This window comes from Sus scrofa, chromosome 2 (assembly GCF_000003025.6).
Source record: "Sus scrofa isolate TJ Tabasco breed Duroc chromosome 2, Sscrofa11.1, whole genome shotgun sequence".
NCBI lineage: Eukaryota > Metazoa > Chordata > Mammalia > Artiodactyla > Suidae > Sus > Sus scrofa.
Genome location: NC_010444.4, coordinates 98572026 through 98596831, shown reverse-complemented (window position 1 = coordinate 98596831; position 24806 = coordinate 98572026). Strand labels below are relative to the sequence as shown.

General features: G+C 36.3%; 1 long non-coding RNA gene across 2 annotated transcripts in view; it reads right to left on the bottom strand.

The window, feature by feature from the left end:
* LOC106507121 overlaps positions 1 to 24806 on the bottom strand; it is an 88189-nt gene that overhangs the window by 37747 nt on the left and 25636 nt on the right. The window lies entirely within an intron of this gene.

The window sequence follows — 24806 nt, the reverse complement described above, 5'->3', positions numbered from 1 at the left end:
ATAACCAATTATAGTATTTATATTACACTTTAAATCACAACACAATATTGTGCAATCTTCAAAGCATTCCTTAGCTCACTTCAGGCGGTATGAGGGTTTTTCTATTTTCCAGCTCTTCAGGAAGAAAGAGCTAAGAGCTACCAATTATAGTAATAATTTTAAAGAGTTATTCCTTTCCCTTCAATATGTATTTCTAAACACATGGCATTCTGCATTCAATTTTCCTAGATATGAAAAGCCAAGCTCTGAATTCTACAAGGTACAGTCATTTTTAAAAGGAAGAACACTTTGGGAGTTCCCGTCATGGTGCAGTGGTTAATGAATCCGACTAGGAACCATGAGGTTGTGGGTTCGATCCCTGGCCTTGCTCAGTGGGTTAAGGATCCAGCATTGCTGTGAGCTGTGGTGTGGGTTGCAGATGTGGCTCGGATCTGGAGTTGTTTTGACTGTGGTATAGGCCGGCAGCTACAGCTCCAATAGGACCCCTAGCCTGGGAACCTCCATATGCCATGGGAAGCGGCCCTAGAAAAGGCAAAAAGACAAAAAAAAAAAAAAAAAAAAAAAAAAAAAAAAGGAAGAACCTTCTCTCATGTACCTTGAATCACAGAGAAGAGAATGTCAGTTCAGTCTTTCATTCTTTTGAATGAGGAACCATCTGTACTTCTCTCCATCCTATGGACAGGGTGCCTGCGTCTCCCTTGCCCCAATTTGTTCCAAAATTCCTATGTTGTAGCCTAGCATCCAGTATGATAAAGATCTGGAGGTAGCACATTTGGGAAGTGATTAGGTCATGAGAGTAGAGCTCTCATGAATAGGATTAGTTTCCTTATAAAAGAGACTCTAGAGTGTCCTTGCCCTTTCCAATGTAAGGACGTAAGAAGAATGCAGCATCTAGGAGCCAGAAAGCAGATCTCACCAGACACCAAATCTGCTGGCATGCTGATCTTGGGCTTCCCAGCCTCCAGAACTGTGAGAAATAAATTTCTGCAGTTTATAATCCATGCAATTTATGGTGTTATGTTAAAGCAGCTGTACAGACTAAGACACATCCCTTACTCTTCACCAATGGAAAAGCAACATATTAGTCATGTCCCACAAATTAGAGCTGAGGTTACACGGTCTCAAGAACAGGTAATGCATTACATTATTTTGCCCTTGCTCTACTCAGCAATTTCACTTAGTCTCCTTGGTAAGGAGGCCATGAAGGAAATGACCATGCAGGACCAGCCAAATCTCTGTCCTTGCTTTTGCAATGTCCTTATTTGCCACTAGGTGTGTAAATCACTTTAATACTTTGCTGAAGGACTTATTCTCAAAGTACTAGGAAGTCTTAAAAATATTCACTTTTGAATGTGTGTGTGTGTGTGCTATACAGCAGAAATTGGCACAACATTGTAAATTATGCTTTAATTTTTTTAAGTTCCTGTTAAGTCTTGAACTTCTCAATGTAGAGATAACAATTCCTTAGATGATAAGTTGTAAAGAATAAATGAGATGATATAAAGTATTATTTAAACAGTAAGCACTATTAAAATATATGGTTCCAGGAATAATTTCCCTCATCTGTAATATAATGGGTAGGATGAAATTATGTCTAAGGATCCACCAAATGTCAACTTTACCACCAGCTCAGATCTATTTTCTGAATTTCAGACCCTTAATTCAACAGTCTAAGTATGGACACACATTAGGTAAGTATATAAATACTTAAGTTACTTGGCTATTTCAAAGAGGTCCAGATTCAAGATATCTAAAAATAAAATTTGTCTTTCTTCCTGTTTTTTTGGTCAGTGTTCCCTACCTTGGTCAAGTGTCATGTCATCTACCCAGTGACACAATCCAGAAACCAGGAAATTATCCTAGACTCCCCTCTCACCTTCAAATCCAATCAATCTCAAAATTTTGTGAATTCTTCCTCCTAAATATCTTTCAAATTGGTCCTCAGGTCTCTATGTACACTGTCATTACCCTAGTCCAAATCACCATCATCTCTCACCTTGACTATTGATGTCACTTCCAAACTTCTCCACATGTCATTGGTTCTCTTCTCTAAAACCTTCATGTCACTTTAAAATACCAGTTTCATCATGCTATATATCTGCTTGAAAACACACAGTAGCCTGTTACTATTACTACAAAGCCCAAGTCGTCAACATGCTTAAGAAAATCCCTGCTTCATCCAATGCCTATCTCCCCTGAAACTCCTCCTCATACTTTGCTAATGCATGATTTCCATTATCCAATCCTTCTGCCTTCCTAATTTCTTGGCTGACCCCTGCCCACTTCCCTCACTTACTTGCCTTGATAGTTCGTAGTCATTCTTTAGTTCTCAGCTTCAATGTTACTTTCTCCTAGAAGACATCTTTGATGCCCCGTAGTCCTCTATTCAGGTAGAATCACTCATTCTATGCTCACTTAGTACTATGTTACTCTCCTGTGCATGTCATATGCAGTTAGTCAATTATGGGGTCATTTTTTAAAAGATAAACTTAGTCTTTATAGGCAGAAAGTGTGTTTGTCTCAAAATGGCTGTATCCCAACCACCCTGTGCTTTCCTGGCATATTTTATGCATTAAGGAAGGAAGAATGAAAGAAGGGAGGAAGGAAAGAGGGAAGGAGGGAGAGAGAAAGAGAAATCTTGCACATACTGCTGAATATGAAGATAACATGTACAATCCAAACACAAAACCAAAATGAAGAAACCACCATGTTTCTCGTGGTGTTCTTTTTTTTAAAAAAAAAAAAAGTTAGTGTATATAAAATAAACACCTATGATTTTTGCTTCTACACAATTTTGAAGTCCCCTTTCCTGTAAAGAATTTGATTTTTGTTGCCACCTACTAATAATAGAGTCCTTACAAATAACAACTGTTAAATAAAGTCTTTCACAAAAGAAAGATAAGGATATGTTTTGCCAAATATGTACAGTTTTTGATGGATTAGTAGCATACTGAAAATTAAGAAAGGATTACTTAGAAATTCTTCCCTTCTACTTGTATGCATTAAGGTAATACTAACTATGATTACAAACTAAAATATATATGACGGCTCATGCTCGAGTGCAAAGTAAACTGGGGAGATGTAGATCAATGGTGTGGTCAAGAATAAGAGAAACTTATATTGTAAATAAATAGTCAGTTTCTACCATATTACTACCTCTCCAGAAAGATTTCTCACTGATCTACTCTACCCATTTCCCATAACTTATTTTTCCTCAAAGGTTACCCTTAAGAGTTGACAATTATGACCAATAACAGAATATTTAAAGGATAATAACATAATTATTATGTACTGCATGCAATCTCAACATTACAATACTTATATAGTAATTTTCTCCTTAACAATAATTTTATGCAAATGAATGCATATCCTTCTCATTATTAACTCTCTCCTTATAATTCTTCCTTTCTGAAAAATAGGAAAGGGAAATTGTCTTCACAGGTATATTTATAAAGAAGTGTAAAAACAAAGTTAGTAAGAGAATGACTTTAGCTAGCGAAGTATTCATTTCATAACAATTGTATAAAGAAACCTGAACAACACAACTTAATTTATGCACATGCTAAATCTGAATAATAAAATTAGCATTCAGTGAATGTCAGCTAAACTTATCTGTATAGTAAATTCATTTGCATGAATTGAGAATCATTCTCCATTATTGATAGGAGAAAAAAAGTCAAACAAAAAAGGAAGATAAAGAGAGTAATAAATCTGTCAGAGTGACTATAATGGAGGAAACTGGATATTTAAGAAAGACTTGGTGCATCCACCTCATTTTTAAGCCAGCTCTTTGACTGCCCTAGAGTACTGACACGTGCGTCAAGAAGACTGCCAAGCCAATGTTTTTGACTCTCTTTAATATCATTTTTTTCACATGGCCTACGCAAATTCGGGAAATATTTCCAAGGACCTCAAATATCTGGAGGCACTGTGGAGTACAATAACTTATTATGCTTTGTGAAGGCAATGATAAAGTGTCTCCCTGTCCAAGAATTAGATCGTGATCTGAAAAATAAACTACTAAAATAACAAATATTTAAATACACACAAACTTGATAACCTACATAGTCACAAACACACAGAGAAGTGGTTATTCAAAAGAGTGACTCAAGATACTGTCTGTGATATATGACTACAGAGTTCACGTACCACAGACACACCATTTAAGACAGGCATATAATGACAACTGCGCCACTTTGAAACACAACCAACTGCACAGTAGCCTGAAAAGTATAGTAGAAATAGAATGTACAGAGATGGTCAACTTTGAAGCACAACTGGAAGCAGCTTAAATACCAGAGGTTGATTTTTTAAAAATCATGATGTCGGGAAAGGGTTCCTGTACCACTGATTTGTCACAAAATTAACTCTACTTGTAATCACTCTGTCCTCATCATGGGGTCTTCTGATTATCATTTAGTTTCCCAGGTAGCTCTGCCTAAAATAAAAGAATGTGTTAGTCATGCCAACATGAATAGGTCAGTACATCAGAAAGTCATCTGTCTCATTGTTCATTACCAATTTGGTCTTAGGTGCTTGATTAGCCTAACTCTGATCCTGAGAAATAGATCCACTCTCAGTGTCCAAGTTTATGATCTTAAAGAGAGAAATTCAAAAGCCCCTGAACTATGCTTAATACACAGTAAATCCTACCTCAACATCACAAGGACAGCTAGCCAATTATGCAATTATTGTATCTAAATAAGTCTATGGGACTTGCCAGGCAACAAACTGGAGCATCCCCAAACACACTCAATAACCACAAAAGCATAAATTTTCTGATCTACAACCTCCACTTTAACTCCAGATTAAACTTGTAATATGGTTCACTTTTCATGTTTTCCTTACCATCCTTTGATTAGTCCTTTACTCTAGTCCCACATATTTGCCTATTTTTGGTGAGTCCTGAGACATGCATTTCTTTACACAATGACTTGGAAGAATTGCAAATAGGGTTTAATTTCTTTTTGGAAAGAGTAACATCTCCTTGGCATATCAGGCAATTTTAACACCAAATGGTTCTATTGTTTTTCTGGGTCCTTCCAACTGAGTGTCACTGCACGCCAATGGTTACAACCCTACAGTCCAAACCTCAAGAAACTGGCCAAAAACATGCAATCAGGCTTGCTGAGAAGGGAACTGAAACCTACAGAAAATATAATGGGCATTCTGTCTCTCAACTGTAGAGAAGTAGATGATTTTTGCACTATATAAGGCAAAACTGATATTAAGACTATTAATTTATATACTACTACTAATAAAAATGCTAATTAAATTGTAACACTATATTATGATTGCAAGATGCATCCTCATTTCAAGGAGTTAATGTGAACAAAATATACAACTAAGAATTAATAACACTCTCAGCTTTTATTGCTTCTTACTGAGCTCCAGACTCTCAGAAATCTAACTCAGTGGACGGCTTGGTTCAAATTATATAAATTTCTACCCACTCATTGACATTTGGGGCAGTTCTTTAAATTCTCTGCTATAAACTGCTCTTCTAGACTTCATTTAAATATATCTCATCTACATGAGGGAACTCTTAGGGGTAAAGGCTATGTTTGCTCTCCTGTTGCTATGATGGTCCAATGAGTGCATACATCAAAATTTATCAAACTGTACACTTTAATTATAAGCATTTTATTTTATGTCCATCATAGCATTAAAGCTGTTTTTAAAAATAAAGAATGTTCAGACAGAAAAAAATAATTAACCAGCCTGTCTATTCCAATGAACTTCGTAGAGGCTGACAGTCAAGTGGAGAGTCCATTCACAGAAAGAAAAAACAATTGCACAGCAATAAGAGATCTGAAGGAACACTGGGGAGCCAGCCACCAGCTGTAGGGTGACTGCCTAGAAGTGGAGTTGGGGAGAGGAACCTGGAAGAAATGATGCCTCTGATAAGATTTCAAGTGAGATAGTATTAGAGATAAAACACCAAGCTGAAAAGGATGACTCCTCTAAAAGTTAATTTTGGTTAGCTAGCTTCATAGTACTGTTAAAAATGTTAAAAACTTAACAATTTAAACATTTTAATCTATTCCACTTTCTCATAAGTTCTGCTTATGAGAAATGTTCAATGACATGTGTCCTTTTCACATACATATTTATCCCCTTTTCTTTTTTCAGGCTTCATTGTTAAATGTTTTTGCTTTATGGATAAAGTATACATGATCATGAGCTATGCAAAGGCTAGGTAAAAACAAAAGAATTATTAGTACCTAATTAACTTAGCAGTGGTAAATTGAGTAGGCACATTTGGGCATACTTCAAGGAGATACGTGATATTTTAGAGGTTACATGATAACTATATACTTGGTATAGATCCATGGGAAAATTATTTTATATTGGGTTCAGGATCCTTAAAAAAGTAGTATATGGGAGTTCCCACCGTGGCGCAGTGGTTAACAAATCCGACTAGGAACCATGAGGTTGCGTGTTCGATCCCTGGCCTTGCTCAGTGGGTTAAGGATCCAGCATTGCTGTGAGCTGTGGTGTAGGTTGCAGACGCAGCTCGGATCCTGCATTGCTGTGGCTCTGGAGTGGGTTGGTGGCTACAGCTCCAATTGGACCCCTAGCCTGGGAACCTCCATATGCCGTGGAAGTGGCCCAAGAAATAGTAAAAAGACAAAAAAAAAAAAGTAGTATATGATAATAAGACAATTCCTTAAAGAGTTAAAAGCATGGAGTCTTTGTATATAACCTGGCATCTTGCTAACAATACCACGGTATGAATTTAGTCATCAATGCTGCTATTTGACACATAAAATGCTTCACTGTCCTGTATCTATGTGAACTAAAACTCCAACCTCTGTTTACTTAGTCATTCCTGTCATGCCTAAGCACAAAATTTCATTAATTCCCTCAGACTGCTGCAACAAAATTCCACAAATTAGAAGTCTTAAGATAACAGAAATGTATTCTCTTAATTTTAGCCTAGAAGTCTAAAATTAAGCTGTTCACAAGGCTATACTCCCTGTGAAGACTCCGGAGAACAATCCTTTGTTGTCTTCCAGCTTCTGGTGGTTTCCAGCCCTCCATGGTGTTACTTGACTTGTAGATGCATTCCTCCAATCTCTGCCCCTGTTTTCATAAGACCATCTTGCCCATGTGTGTATTTCTGTCTTCCAGTGGCCTTCTTATGAAGCCAACAGGCATTGTCTTTAGGATCCACCCTAATTCAGTATGAATTTATCTGAAATAACTCTATCTGCAAAGATCTCATCTGAAAGTAAGATCACAATTGAGGTTCACAGTGAACATGAATTTTGGAAGGACACTATCAAATCTCTGCCCTCCCCCCAAATATATGTCTATACCATGTGCAAAGAACACTACCATCTCAACATCCTCAAAAGTCTTAAATGTTTCTAACATTAATTCTAAATTCAAAATCTCATCTAGATATCACTACAAAAAGTTTGCAATCTGTTCAATTTCAAGCCTCAGCTACAACCTATGCCACAGCTCTTTAAACTACTGCACTGGCCCAGGGATAGAACCCATGCATCAGCAGTGACCCAAGCCACCGCAGAGACAATTTTGGATCCTTAACCTAATGTGCCACAGCAGAAACTCCCACAACTCCATAAATTTTTTAGTTATTAAAAAAGAAGGAAATTACAGAAACATTTAGAAAGTTGAAACTTCTAACATACACATTTTTTCTCCAGAACTATAAGGAACTTGGAAAAGTCCATATTATCTTAACCTAAGCATCTGGCATATCTTTCTTCCAAACACATCTAATAAATTGCAAAAATGCAACAGAACCTTGCTGTCACCTTTCAATACCCTAGGGCTAGAAATCTAATTCTGTTTCACAGCAATAAAATAGAAAAATGTTAGATTGTTAAGGACAAATTTAATGAATTGCAGCATCAATATAAAAGAGCACCTAAAATTATGGCATTAAATACACTGGAAAATAACTCATAGCTCTGCTTAGAGAAACTTTGGGCATAAATGAATAAAATGTTGATATACTATATAAACTTGTATAAAGTACACCTTAATAGTAATATAATAATTTTAATCTATTCCACTCTACATACTTGAGATACTTAAGATGGAGACATTAAATATGGTATACATGTTATTCATAGTCAGAAAATTTTTATTTATTTTATTAGTATTCATTAATTTCATAAATTATCTTTACAGTTATAGCTACTAAGGAGTTGTCTTAGCCAAAACAGAGTATTTTAATGCTTATTTTTCTTCCAATGCATTATATTACTTCAGGAATGTCATTCAACTTATCTGAGTATTTTAGCTCTATTCTTATCTAGGACATTAATTAGCTAAGGCTTAGAATTTCTTAGCACTATATTACATTTCCATGTAAAGCAATTATTAACTAGCTTGTTCCAGTTATGCCTGACAAGTAGACTAGCTTATTAACTGTTTCAGCATCATAATAATATGTGTGTCAACTTGTGTGTGGGCCACAGAGTGCCAGATATTGATCAAATATTACTCTTGGTGTTTTGTGAAGATATTTTTGAATGAGATTAACACTGTTAGTAAAGTGGATTGCACTCCTTAAAGTGGTGGGCCTCATCTAATCAGCTACAGGTTTGAATAAAACAAAGGGGTTGACTCTTCCTCAAGTAAAAGAGAGTTCTTCCTGTTTGGCTTCAAGCTGAGACATGGGCATTTTTCCTGCCTTTGGACTCAGACTGAAATATCTGCTCTTCCTAGGTTACAAGATAGAATCATGAGCTCTCATCTCCAGTTTGCAGACTAACCTTCAATATATTGGAACTTGCCAGCTTCCCTAATTGTGTGGGCCAATTCTTTATTATATACACACCACACATATGTGCATGCATATGCACGCACACACCCTATCTGTTCTATTTTCTCTTTCTGTTTCTCTGGATAACCACGAATAATATACATAGTCTTTTGCTATCACCTCTAGCTATCACCTCTGACTGCAATCTCAGCCAGGGAAGACAGTATCTTTGAGAGCTCTGATTAATTCTGTGCCAATAGTGTCTACTGCAAGTACTACCCTCTCCCACTAATGTTTGGATATTACATTATCTCCATGGTAACTTGGAATCATGAAGTTTAAGGGAGTTAAGAACCTTTGGGCAATCCTCAACCAATGAAGGACAAAAACTCATGGGTAAGTGTATTCACCTCTGTTCTGGGAAGATGTGCTACCATGGAGGTCCTGGCACAGCTATGCCTACATTGTTTGTAGCAATGACCTCAGTAATACTATTATGCTGGCTTATAGGATAATAATCTATGCAAAAATCTTGAAATGCAAGATGGGGAACAAGATATCCACAGATAACTTTGAAAAGCTCTAGCATGTTCCTGGCAATCTAGAAAGTCGTGCATGCATAGGGCTATGCACATGGCCAAAGCTGCACATACACTCAAGCAAGACCTGAGAATTCCATAAACTACCATCTCTGTTTGACTTTGACACTCTGCAAAAGCAGGAAATGAAGGCTAAGGCAGAGTTGTCAATTTCATGGCTAAGTGTTGATGACATGCCCCATAACACACAGAGCCCTTCAGAAAAGACTGAGAAACTTACTAGTTCTACTCATCTAGATATTCTAAGGAAATATCTACTGAATTATTATCTGACCATTGAACTTACTGAATAGAGATCTCAGTGACTACATTTGAAAAAGAATACAAACTCTTACAGAATTAGTTAAGAAACATTATTAAAAAAAAAAAAACAGGCAACAGTAACAACAAACAGCTACAACAAATACTGGAAGGAATCTGATTTTACTGTTGTTTCATCATAGTGAATCTCTAGTTTTTAACAAAAAATTAAGAGACATGCAAATAAACAAGAGAATATGACACATTCACAGGGGGAAAAAAGCAACCAATTGAAACTGTTCCTAAAAAGGCAGAGACGTTGGACTCAGCAGACAAACATTTTCTATTACTATTTTAATATGTTCAAGAAACTAAAAGAATATATTCAAAAAACTAAAGGAAAGTATGAGAATTATATCTCATCAAATCCAGAATATCAATAAAGAGATAAAAAATTATTCTAAAGAACCAAATAAAAATTCTGGAGTTAAAAAGAACAATAACTGAAATTAAAAATTTACTAGAAGGGCTCAACACCAGATTTGAGCAGACAGAAGAAATGATTAGTGAACCTGATGATAGAGCAATCAATACTATTCAAAGTGAAGAACAGAAATTTAAAAAGGATGAAAAGAAGTAAACAGACCTCAGGCAAGGGGACATGATCCAGCATACTACTATACATTTAATAGAAGTCTTAGAAAGAGAGGAGAGGAAGAACAAGGCAGAAAAAATATTTGAAGAAGTATTTTCCAAATACTTTTCAAATTGATGAAAAACACAAATCTACATATCTCAGCCAAGAACCTCAATGAAATCCAAGTAGTGTATATTTAAAGATATCCATATCTTATACACATATTGAGAATTAAAGACAAAGAAACAATTTTGGAAGACAGATATGTTCACCACGATACCACCAATGCACATCAAAGAAAGAATCTTGAAAACAGCAACAGAGAAGTAAATCTTCTTACGGAGAGACCCTCAAAAAGCTTAATAGTAAATTTCTCATCAATCATGGAGGTAGGAAAAGAGTGGGGGTAACATATTCAAAGTGCTGAAAGACAAAGACTATCAACCAGAAATTATATATCTAGTAAACTTATCACTCAAAGATGAAGGAGAATTTAGGACATTTATAGATAACAAACTTGAGATAATTTGTTGCCAGCAGACCTGATCTACAAGAAATAAAAAGGAAGTCAGTCCTTCAGACTGAAATGAATTGACACTAGACACTAACTCAAGTTTACACAAAGAAACAATGCATTGGTAAACCTAACTACATACATAAATTTAAAAGACAGTATAAATGTATGTTATCTTAACTCTTTTTGTCTCTCCAATGATTTAAAAGACAACAGCATAAAGCCATAATTATAAATTTTTATCCATGGGCCTACATATCATTCCTGACCTTACTAAAAGAAAAAAATTACTAAGGAATGCTCTGAATAATTATATACCAGTAAATGAGATAACCTAGCTGAAATGGATGAACACCTAAAAAGACACAAACACCAAAACTTACTCAAGGAACAATGGGAAACATAAATAAACCTACAGCAAGATATTGGAAGACTAATTTAAAATTTATTCCACTAAGGAAATACTGACAAGAATCTTCACTGGTGATTCTACCAAATGTTTAAAAAAATAAATAACCAGGGAGTTCCCATTTTGGTAAAGTGGGTTATGAACCCACCTAGTATCCATGAGGATGTGGGTTCAGTCTCTGGCCTCACTCAGTGGGTTAAGGATCTGGTGCTGCCATGAGCTGTGGTGTAGGTCACAGACATGACTCAGATCCTATGTTGCTATGGCTGTGGTGTAGGCTGGCAGCTGCAGCGCTGATTCAACCCCTAGGCTGGCAACTTCCATATGCTGCAGATAAGGCCCTAAAAAGCAAAATAATAATAATAATAATAAGCAATAACCAATCCTTTATAAGTTTTCTGCAAAAAAAAAAAAATTCTTTTAAAAGAGGAGGGAACACTATCCAAATGATAATTACTCTGATATGAAACAAAAAAACAGAAAAAAAGACATTACAAGAAAATAAAACTAAAGTGCAGTGAGCTTCACAAATATAGGCACAAAAATCCTCAACAAAATGCTGGCAAGCCAAATCCAACTACTTATGAAAATGGTTTTTCTTATGACCAAGTGGTATTTATTCAAGGAATGGAAAAATGCATCCAACATATGAAAATTAATCAATGCAATATACCAGAGAAATAGGATAAAAGACAAAAATTAACCATTTGAGAAAAATCCAACACCCTTTCATTATTTAAAAAATACTCAAGAATCAAGAATTAGAAGATAAATTCCTCAAAAACTGCCATCTACAAAAAAACTACAGGTACATCATACAGTGACAAACTGAAGTTTTAAGATCACCAAAAAAACAAGCATATACACTCAAGTCACCTCCACACATACTGTACAGATTCAGGTCAAAGCAATTAGGCAGAAACATAAATACAAGGCGTTTAGATTAGAAAGGAAAAATTGAACTATATTTGCAAATTACATGATCTTACATACAGGAAATTCTAAGATATCCACTAAAAATCTACTCCAGCAAGGTTTTAGGATACAAGATCAATACAACAAAATCAACTACATTTCTATATACTAGAAGTAAACAATCTGAAAATTAAATTATGAAAACAATTCTATTTATCATAGCATCAAAAATACTTAGGAATACATTTAAGAAAAGAAGTATGAGATATAGGCTGAAAACTACAAAACAATGTGGGAAGAAATTAAAGAAGACCTAAAATAAGTGCAACTCTATCTTGTGCTCATGGATTGTCAAATGGCAACACTTCCCAGATAGATCTACAGATTCAGTAAATCCCTATCAAATTCACAGCTGATTTTTTTTGCATAAATTGCCAAGCTGATCCTAAAATTCATATAGAAATCCAAGGGCTCCAGTAGAGGAAAAAAAGATAAATTAGACTTCATCAAATTTAAAAACATTTACGCTTCAAAGGACACTATCAAAACAATCCATAGAGTGAGAGAAAACAGATACAAATCACATATTTGGACTTAGTATTCAGAATATAGAAGGAACTCTCTCAACAACAAATAAAAGCAGCCCAATTTTAAAGTGGGCAAAATATTTCAATAAAAATTTATCCAAAAATGTTACAAATGGTTAATATGCCCATGAAAAGATGCTCAATACTGTTAGTTATCATGGACATGAAAATAAAAACCATGGTGAGTTATCACTTTATACACTAGAATGGCTGTAATCAAAAAGGCAGAAGGGGAGTTCCCGTCGTGGCGCAGTGGTTAACGAATCCAACTAGGAACCATGAGGTTGCGGGTTCGGTCCCTGCCCTTGCTCAGTGGGTTAAGGATCCGGCGTTGCCGTGAGCTGTGGTGTAGGTTGCAGACACGGCTCGGATCCCGCGTTGCTGTGGCTCTGGCGTAGGCCGGTGGCTACAGCTCCGATTGGACCCCTAGCCTGGGAACCTCCATATGCCGTGGGAGCGGCCCAAGAAATAGCAACAACAACAACAACAACAACAACAAAAAACAACAACAGAAAAGACAAAAGACAAAAAAAAAAAAAAAAAAAAAGGCAGAAGGGATGCAAAAGGCTATGGGGAAAGTGGAACCCTCATACGTGGCTGGTGGTAATGTAGAATGGTGCAGCAAGGTTGGAAGACAGTTTGACAGTTCCTCAAAAAGCTGAATGTAGAGCTAAGCATAGAGTTCCCATATGACCCAGCAGTTCCACTCCTAGGTATTTACACATAACAGCTGGAAACATATATCCACATAAAAACTTGCATGGGAATATTCATAGCAACATGATTCATAACAGCCCAAACATCCATCAACAGATGAACGGGTAAACAAAATGTTATATATGCATACAATGGAATAGTAGTCAGACATAAAAAGAGTGAAGTCCCTATTCACACTATAACATGGATGAAAACATTATGCTTGAAATAATTATGCTATGTGATAGAAGGCAGACACAAAAGGCCACCTATTGTATGATCCCATTTGTATCAAATGTTTAGGATAGGCAAATTCACAGAAACAGAGAGGAGATTAAGGAATATAAGTGGCTGGTGAGAGGGGAAAAAAAGGATTGACAATAACATACATGGTTTCCTTTTGGGATCATGAAAACCTCATGGAATTAGATAATTATAATGTTTCCACAACTTTGTGCCTATACTAAAAAACACAAAATTGTATAATAAAAATAGTAAATTTATGGCCTGTTAATTGTATCTTAAGAAAAATAATTGAAAGCAAAAATTATGACCTATCGATCCATGAATCACTGAACACTCTATTGGTTTGCCTGGGTTATCCAAATGGGTCATTTGACCCAATCTTCAGTTGTCCAAATTATATACATTTCTACAGTTATATATTTACTCTTCTGTCTTCAAAATCAGATTCTTGAATATGTTTTGAAAATTTAAGAATTATTCACTGAATATCCTTGAAATTAATGTCAAACTTCTGCTAGCTTTATATAAACTAAGCATTTTCTAGCTCCTGATAATCAATACCAATATTCAAGTGTTTACAGTTTGTCTTCCTTACAGTTTGTTTACCTGCACATACATGTGTACAATTCCCTCCTCCAAAGTTCTCTCAGCTATTTTCTGAGAACTGAGAACACTCCAAATAGTTAAGCCATTTGAGGACTCTCGCAATCACCACCACACCTGCTCATGCCATGCGATACCTTCTTAAATGACAATTGCCTCTGTGTGGTGGTATGCTATTCCCAAAAATATGCATAAGCCTCCCATTCTCATTTTATCCAAATTTCTGCTCAACTGTCAATCCTCCTTTCTTGTCCATCCCTTTGGAAATAGCATTCCAATTATACTCTGTCCCCTCTTACCATTTCATCACTTCATCCTAGCCCTTATCTAATCAGTTTAGGCTACATATATATATATTTATTCTTTTTTTAAGGCCACACGCATAGCATATGGAAGTTCCCAGGCCAGGTGTCAAATCCAAGCCAAAGCTGCAACTCACACACAGCACAGCTGCGACAATGCCAGACACTTTAACCCATTACACTGAGCCAACAATCAAACCCACACCTTCAGAGTGACCTGAGCCACTGCACCCTGACTCTTAACTCACTGTACCACAGAGGGAACTCTGCTACTTTTATTCTTTTGTTTACTGCAAGTAATAGACAGTAGAACCATAGACCTGCTTCTTATTCTTGGCATCTAGAACAACCTGGCATATAATAGATGCTCAAAAGATATTTGTTGAATAAATGACTAAAGTGCTGTCTTAACAAAATCTTGAAATTTATTCTTATCATCTATTCAATAATGTGTTAAGACTTCTTTAAAAAGGCTTCATTATCCCTCTGAAAAAGCATAACACTAATTAGTTTTAGTCCATATACCTTTCAATCCTCAGCCCTCACTTCCTTTAAATTAAGTGTTTTGGGTTTTTTCCTAACAGTAAATTTACAAATCAAATGATTAGATGAAAAAAAAAAACTATCAATAAGGCATCCCTTGGATTTCCAGTATTGTAATGTTCCCTAAGTATATTTATAGGAAAAGCACCAAACATAAGCACAAAGCTTAAGAATCCAGGACAGTATATTTTTGGAGAAAATATTATTTTCGGTACTCTTTCCCAACATGTGTGTGAGAGAATAGTAAAGCAAACTACAATTCGGCTAGCCACATGACAATATTCTTAAAAGTGCATCTATAAAAGATGGAAGATATGCTTTTCTAGTATCATGAGCATTTTATACTGGTATTTTGAACATGTATCTCTCTAAGATGTATGCCCAGTTTACTGGGGAATTGGACACAAATACCTACATGAAGGGAAGCAAAGTAAAATGAAGCCCTGTCTATAAAGATTTCCGAACAGAACAGAGGAGTCTCATCTCTCAGCAGGAAATGTGTGAGATGAATTTCTCACTTGGTCAATTAATTTACACTTTAGTCACCAGTGCTGGAAGGTAGTTTGGCCGACTTAGTGGCCTAGGCTAGAATGAGTTATAATAATTCAAATTTATAAAGGGCTTCAGAATATTAATTATTGAATCCACACTATATTGCTGCATGATAATTCAGAATTATTGCTTGTGCTTTTTAGGCTAGAGAAACTGATCTAAATCAATTAAAATTCATGCTAAAAGCAGAGTTCCTGGCCTTCAGGTTGATGCTCAGTCCATTTTGCCTTGCCACTCTGGCCCTTTGGACTCTCTGATGGGTTAATTAACCTCTCTTGCTTTGAATTTGTCCATAAAATGGTGATAATAAGACTAACCTTACAGTAGTATATTGTGCAAATTAATTGATTTTTGGAAAGCCCTTTTAGATCCGTGGAAGAAAAGTGTTAGTTGTAAATATCTCAATTGATTTTAAATGATAAATGATCATTTTTCATATCATTTTTCAACAGCAATAGTGACAGAAATATTGAATAATATATAAAACAATGAAAAATTCTTTCTATCGCTCAAAAAAAGAGTGCTCGAAACTCCCACCTCCATTCAGCCAGCCATGACTCATTCATTCTAAGAGAGGGTATGATTTATTTCCTTCCACAACTACAAGGCTAACATGCATTTCCAGTACAGTGAGAATATGGGCTATTCCTGACAATGTGGTCTCTCATTTATGGCTGCCTTTTAAATATGCATACCTAAACCTAAATTGCAGTGCACTTCTGTGCAGTTTGGAAGGTAAGTTGTCTGAGAAAAGAACATATATCCTTTAATTTATATTTTAAAGTGCCATGACCAGAGCTACAAAACATTTGTTTTAACACTATTATCTTATCAAGTGTTATGATAAACTAATTTAATTATAATAAACATTGTATGGTTTCAATTAAAATGCTGTCAACATTATAGATCTCAAAAAAGAATTATTTCACTTGTATCTACCTTCTTAAGTGAGTTTTTCTACATAATTGTTCTATTAAAACAGGTTGAACTTGATTCTGAAAAAATATATACAACGAAGTTATTTCATCTTAAAACTACAAATAAATAATTTAAGGACTTTTATTTCAGACATGAACCCAAAGTTGAAGCTCCAAAGCCATATAAACCTAGAATTATACGGTGATAAAATGCTGGTGCTTAGTACAAGAAATGAAATACTAAACCTTAAAAAGTGTCTAACAGATGGTTTGTAGCCATCTTCAATCAAAACTCAGTACCCATTGATTTTCTTCCCAAAACAGAAGGCTCAGTTCCCCTCTGAGGTGCTTCTCTAATGTGGAACTCTTTCCCCAACACCCAGTCTCCTCAGTCAGAAGTATAGACTTAACACGGCACAATCTTTAAAAAGGCACTAATTTCTCTCAAATCAAGAGGCAGATTTAGTTCCTGGCTTGCAAAGGAAATACCCATAATTAGAATGTGCCTATTAGATTACACTTGTTAGCCCAGCCCCTAATAACCAGTGCATTCCTAGTAAAGAAAAATTCTGAAATCCAAGTTCAACTAGAGTATCCCAGGTTGTGATGACATCTATCAGAATCTCAACTAATCTTTCCAGATCTTCTCTGTAGTGGGCTTCTGATTACAGAGATTTGTGCATAAATGTGTGAGATAATTAGATTATTTAGATAATCACTATTTATTACCCAAATGAAGATGAACATTTAAATGTGTCTGGCTGTTTAAAACACTTGCAAAAGGGCCAAAGTGAAGCAATGCCTGAAATAACTAGAGTATCTCATTAGTGGAAAAGGAAAAATACCCACTATAATTGCTTCAGAAAAAGAATGAAGTGTAAAAGAATTAATTCCTTAGTATAAATGGAAATTAAGATGGGGTGATGTTTGCCCTTCAAATTGTCAAGAGTTTTTTGTCATTGTGTTATACTGTATTAGCTAAAGAATATTATAATGCTACCAGAAATAAGTTGGCAACAACTTGGTCTTCAGAAGAAATTTTGTTAATGAATCAAAAGGCTTTGCCCCTAGCTATTCAATCTCTAGATATTGATCCTGAGGAATTAAAGAGTTAAATATCTCATTATTCATCTCAACACTATTTAGGTACTAAAAATCCAACAAAGACAGTCTGTGTCATAACAGCCATTAAAAATATAAATACACTATCATGGACTTAAAGTAAGATCTGAAATTCAAAAAAAAAAGGAAGAAAACCCACAACCTCTTACCGAAACAACAGAAATGCCCTGAATTATTTTGTTTTGTCTTTCATGTAGTTACAATTTTATTGCTATCTTTGTTTTATACATTAAGATAGAACTATTTTTCTGTTTAGGCTTTCATAAAGGGTTAAAAATCATTTATATTTGCCTTTGGGGCATCACTTTTAAGTAAGCAAACTCTCTTATTCAGAGTCATGGAAATTAACCAAACAAATAAATATAAAGGAATGATTAAAATCATTCTAAATTATCAACTTTGTGAAAATTTGCATAAACTTAGTACATAAAAAATTATATACAATTACTCAAGGTATTTACTTAATTTAACATAAAAATTGCAAGGTTACTACCCATTAGGATGGTCATTATTAAAAAGGGGGAAATGCCTACCTTTACCCATGTGTTGGCAAGGACATGGACAAATTGGAAACTTCATGCATTACTGATAGAAACATAAAATGGTGCAGTCACTATGGAAAAGTTTGTCAGCGCCTCAAAAAGTTAAACATGTAACTACTATATGATCCAATAACCCACCTCTTAGGTTTATACCCAAAGGAACTGGAAGGAGAGACTCAAGATTGACATGGACACCTATGTTCACAGCAGCATTGTTCCCAATGTCCATGCCGATGTCCAGCAACGAATGAATGTAGGGAAAATGTGGTATATACACTTAACAAAAGAGTCTTCAGCCATAAAAGGGAATGAAATTCTCACGTATGAAGGAACCCTAAAAACATCATGCTAAGTGAAAAACATTACGCTAAGTGAAATAAGCCAGACAAAAGGACCAAAATCGTATGCTGCTACTTACGTGAGTTTCCTAGAACAGGCAAATTCATGGAGAGAGAAAGCAGAAGTTACCAGGAGCTGTGCCAAGGGGCAATGGAGAGTTTCTGTTTAATGACTACAAGGTTTCCACTGGGGAAGATGAAAAGGTTCTGAAAATGGATAGTAGTAATGGATGTACAATCTTGCAAGTGTACTTAATAACACTAAGTTGTACACTTAAAAATGTAAAAAAGGGAGTTCTCGTTGTGGCTCAATGGGTTAAGCACCTGACTGGTATCCACAAGGATGTGGGTTTGATCCCCGGCCTAGCTCAGTGGGTTAAGGATCCCATGTTGCTCCAAGCTGTAGCATAGGTTGCAGATGCGGCTCAGATCTGGCCAGATCTGATGTGGCTGTGGCGTAGGTCAGTAGTTACAGCTCCACTTCGACCCCTAGCCTGGGAACTTCCATAGGCCACAGGTGTGGCCCTAAAAAGATCAAAAAAAAAAAAAACGGTTAAAATGATATTATGTTATATATATTTTACTACCCAAAAAGCTGAAGGCTAATAGAAATTGTTTAAGACTATTTGTTAAGAATTATTCATTGCCGCCTGACCAATTATGCTTTTAGAGCAGCTAGGTGTCTTCTTTTTTCCCCAATACATATAGCATAAATGTGTGTATATGTATGTATAAAATCTAGTTTCAGAAAACGGAAAAGAGGGTAGGCAGAGTTCTTATTTATGAGATCAAGGAGTAAACATAAAATTTACCTTTGTAATTTTGCTGAAGTTTACAGCAAAACATCCTTCTTGAGGTTTATTAAACTCTAATCATTTTCTTGAAAGATTACCAGCAATTATCATTAAGGTTTAAGCATTTAACTGTGACTGCTGCAATAAATCTTATTAAAATAACTGAAACATACTTTTTTCGCATGTGGCAACCTGTCTCTGAATCACAACCATCTGTAAGTGGTGACTGCCTGGTGCACACAGATGGGAGTAAAACAACGTTCAGGCTATACCATTCTTTCATCATTGCTTGGTACCAAACAAACTGAAATCTGAGTCAGACTATTTGCTTTTGAAAGATTATATGATCGCTGTAATTAACAAATACTAGCTTTCTGATACAGAATGCGTGATAGCTACCTGATTGAAAAATAACACTTGAACTGTGCAGCCTCTCTCTCTAATCTCTGACAGCCCATAAAAAAATTAGATGTTAACAATAGAGGAGCAGGTTTTGAGTTTTTATAGCACACAATTCCTTTACAGATTTAAAATGACAGAGGAAAGGAAAAGAATAATTTATTCTTCCTGGCTCTCAGCAAAGAATTATGGAGGCTCTTAGTCCATAATTTTAGGGCTACACTTTAGACTCCTGTCAGCCTAAATCAGTTACAAAGGTGAGCCTCTGCCTCATCTTACTTTTCCTTCAAGACAAGGGAAAAACAGACCCACATTACTCACAAAGCCCAAACTATTAAATAACAACAAAAAGTTTAAAACAAGATCAAGGAGATTAATATCTTTCTAGATGTCACCATATTCTGGTGAGTAACACCTTCCTCTGTTGGATTAATAATCAGACAGGTAAAGAGATTTGAGCACTACCTGATGACAAAATGCACTGATTTTAGAGTTGGGAAAGCCCTAGCATGTGCTAATTACTGAATGGTTTAAGAACAGCCAAGTACTGAGCCTCAGTTTCCTCATCCATACATTTTTTTTTTTTTTGGTCTTTTTGCCTTTTCTAAGGGCCACACCTGTGGCATATGGAGATTCCCAGGCTAGGGGTCCTATCGGAGCTGTAGCCTCCGGCCTTCGCCAAGGCCACAGCAACACCAGATCCAAGCTGTGTCTGCAACCTACATCACAGCTCATGGCAACGCCAGGTTCTTAACCCACTGAGCAAAGCCAGGGATTGAACAGCAACCTCATGTTTCCTAGTCGGATTCATAAGCCACTGAGCCACGACGGGAACTCCCCTCATCTATACATTAAAGAGAATGAGGTACACATACACACACACACACACACACACACACACACAGTTCCTGTGAAGTTTGAGTCAGGTAACTAAGAAGGTAAAAAGATACTTAGCCCAATGGCACATAAGTATGCTTTTCTGTTAAATGAATAAATTATCAAAGGGTAATGATAAGCTATCCTAACACCTGAGTAGTTTCATCTATGAGGCTTTTGTCAATCTTGGTGAACTTCAGAGTATTTCTTACTTTGCCAAGAGTTCATCTGGTAGTTGAAAGCTTGTACCCAGATAAGGTTATAAGGTTTTCAGTTATAAAGTGGGAATAATAATTAATCCATTCAAAGTTTTGTTGGGGGGCTCAAATACATAAATATATTTGAGTAGTTTAGAACAAGGCCTGGCATCTATTACTGTCAATATATATCAATTAGTTGCTATTTATGTACGAGCAAATCCCTGAGTACACAGTGAAGGACAGACATAGTCCTTGGCCTCACTTAGTTTGTAGGTTTGTAGGAACAGACATTAAAAAATAAATATGGCAGTTTCCACTGTGGCTCAGTGGTAATGAACCCGACTGATATCCATGAGGATGCAGGTTTGATCCCTGGCCTTTCTCAGTGGGTTAAGGATAAGGTGTTGCCATGAGCTGTGGTGTAGGTTCCAGATGTGGCTCAGATCTGGCATTGTGGTGGCTGTGGTGTAGGCCGGCAACTGTAGGTCCAATTTGATGCCTAGCCTGGAAACCTCCTTATACCAAGGGTGCAGCCCTTAAAATCAAAAATAAATAAATAAATACAGAAACACCTAAGTGTAATTGAAAGAAAATGAGTGGACAGCAGATCTCATGATATTTGAGCTATTTATTTCATGTCAGATTCTTCATCTGAAAGACCTCAAAAATTTTATGTATATAATAGAAGAGGAAATATATAAGCATTATAATGTAAAGCCCCCAATAAAAGGAAAATCTTCATGCATGTTAGTCTCTTTCTTCCCTTTTCTCCATGATATATGATCATTTAGATAAGTGCTTGCCTTTTTCACTGTTTTCTGAAGATTATTATTATTATTATTATTATTACTGCTGCAGGAAAAAGTTTCTTAACCTCAAATGACCTCATTCTTTGAGACACCAGATGCTGAAGAATATTAAAATTATATTTAAGTCAGCGTTACATTCAAATTAAGATGTATTTTCTGCTAGATTACATTTTTAAAAGACAGTCATCACATATTATATACACTTAGATATCAAATGACTGCATTTACATTTGAACCAAAATAAAAGATGAAAGTGGTTAATGAAGTTCTAATTCATTGCCTTGAATGTTTTTAGCCTACTACATCTAAATTATTTTTTTTTAAATAACTACCACTAGAAAGGCTAATGCAGTGCAGATGACTCCCCAAATATTTGCAATAGGTCACATGACCATGGCTGCGGCATCTCAACAATTGACTGTAATAGATTTAAGGGGGAATGACAGGCTGCCTTGACATTTAAATAGATAATATTTTCTATTAAATCTCTTTTAAAAAACCTTGATTAACACCAGAAATATTTCTCACTTAACCAAAAGAAACCCTCATTAAGGAAATTTTCACTGAGTTACATACAATATGCTCATCTGTGCACCATGAACTTGTTTTTACTCTATATTCAAAGCTGTATGTTTATTTCTCTGTTCTAGCTCAGTTCTAAAAGCCAAAAATATGAAACAGATGTGGTGACTTTCTGTGTAGTGTGAAGCACAATTATGTTTCTTTGAATTGCTTAGGCTAAACAGTTGCCCTCCCTAGAGCATATCGGAACTGTTTGAGATTCTTGGCAGCCAAGAATCCAGCCTGCTACCTGTCAGGAGCTGGAATTGGCAGGCCACAGCTGGCTGTCTGCAAAGGATGCTCTTTTACCGTCCCAACTGAAGCCTCTGCAACATAAAAAATATACAGGTGAAACTTCAGCTAAATAGATATGTTGTCTTATCCTTATAAGGGGGTGAGCTGTTTGACAGTACATTTCAAGGTCCACTTTATGTGGCCCACTTAATAGCACTCAAGGAAGAGTTCGGTTTGGCCTGCTTATAAGTTCACAGGGAGCACTGGCAATAGCCAAGAGCAAATTAAGAACCATCTTCCGAATTACATGTTGCAGCCATGCTGCCTTTAAACCTGTGTCAACCAGATTAGCCTGTGTATCAAAAGTGCAAATGTTGATTTTTCCTTTTGCTGAGAATAGTTCAAAACATGTGGAAATTGCTATAATTGAAGAGAAAGCTTGAAACAAATGGTAATTTTGTTCTCAAAAAGGAAACTTTCTTCAGGCTGTGGGAGGTGAGGAAAAGAAGCTTCCTTTTCTTCTAAAATGAGTGAATGATGAAAATAATGGCATTCATAGAATCCTACATTGATCTTGCTAGCTTACAACTTCAAAAGGGTCTTGAAACAAAAGTTAGCAATGGGCACGTTCATATAGGGATATTTAGAGTGCCATACTCATGGAAGTCTAAGTTTTATACAAATAAGTACACCAGAAATACCACAAAATGTATGTTTTTCATCAAAGTGAAACACATATTCATTCACTCGGTGTTCATTAATTTAATGGAGACCTGAGTATTATGCTAGATGCTAAAGTAACAGAAATGAAAAGACCAAGTATATGCTGCAAGATGTTTATATGGAAAGGGGGAAAAGATCTTTAAAAGACATGTAACAGGCAAGTAGAATATTTTTTACTGGTACTAAGGACTTATCCACCTCTCACCCCCATAGGCAGGCCCCTGGGTCTAAGAATAACAAAAATAAGGACATGGGAGAATGTAGAGACATTCTTCTCCTGAAAATATAGAGACATTTGGCCTCCATGATCTCAAGAGGTGTTTTTAGCATCTCTGTGCTAGAGTCAGGCCACATTTCAGACCAATTCTTAAACTGCAACAGCTTCTCTAATTCTCCTCCTACCCATTCCACCACTCTCTCAACACACCACTCATGCAAAGCCAAGAGGGTGAGTGGGACATAATCAGGGAGGCTTGTACCCTTTGCCCTTCACCCTGAGAGATGTCTGATTCTATCAGGTCATTTTCAGTTTTACAGACATAGTGTGATCATTTTCATCCATCTAGAAACACTGAGGGAAAAAGTTGATGTCTTCCCCCTCAATCTTTGTTATGATCTAATACTGAGAAGGCTGTGACCCTTGTAGCTCAGACCCACCTTCCATTCTTGAGGCCTTCAAGTGTCCTGGGTATTAAAGAAAGGTCACATGTTCACGTGGCTTGAATCAAACAGGGTGAAGCAACCTTGGGGCACACAAGACAGTAAGACACAAAGCAGTGCCTATACCCCACAGCCAGCCATCGCCTGTATCAACCAGGACAGCTCATAGTTCCTAGGAGCAGATGTTAAATGGTTATAAGTAAAGCTGAAAATGGAATCATAGGAGTGTTAGCTCTGCACTTACTCTGGAAGGACCAGATATTTTGGGGTAGAGCCCAGAAGATCAACTCTAGAGCCTTCCTCTAAACATCTCATCTTGGCTTTTTCTCTCACATATAAAACAAGGCTTGTTTGTACTATAGTTCCATACCAAGGAATAAAGTAGAATACTCTTTGATGAAGGGTCCTTGGAGTACATGTGAATGCATCATGAAGGGGTGCATGAATCCTAAACTATAAAACCATACTTGTTTAAATTGAGTTCTGTAAGAGAGGTCTAGGTTTGGAAGTATACTTGTTGCACAAAGTATGCTATTTCCACCAGTTGTGAGAAAACATACCATGACTCCTTACTTGAAGCCACTCTGCCTTAAGAGGCAGCAAAGGAAGACAGAGTTTGCCTCATTTCTTAGTCTACCATACTAATATTACATCTCAACAAACATGAATACTGTAATTCTATGATCACAGTGTGTAAAAGATACTCTAGGGTCAAGAGAAGATTACTCAAGAAAGGCCTTATCAACAATACCACACTTACACAGAGACCTGAACTTGCCAGGGATGAAAGGAGGCAGAGAAAGCACCGCAGATTGAGGCAACAGCCTGGTGTAAAAGCTCACAGCCTGAAACCGCAGGAGAGCCTGGGACATGATGATGGGACTGGAACCAGGGAATGCAAGACTTAAGGCATGTTAGCATGCATAGGTGCTGGGAACTCATCTTTCCCACCATGGTGTGTCCTTTCCTCATTTTAAGCAGTGATGTAATGAGATCAGATAGTAAGCAGAGGTCAGAAGCATCATTTTCATACACAAATGCCACC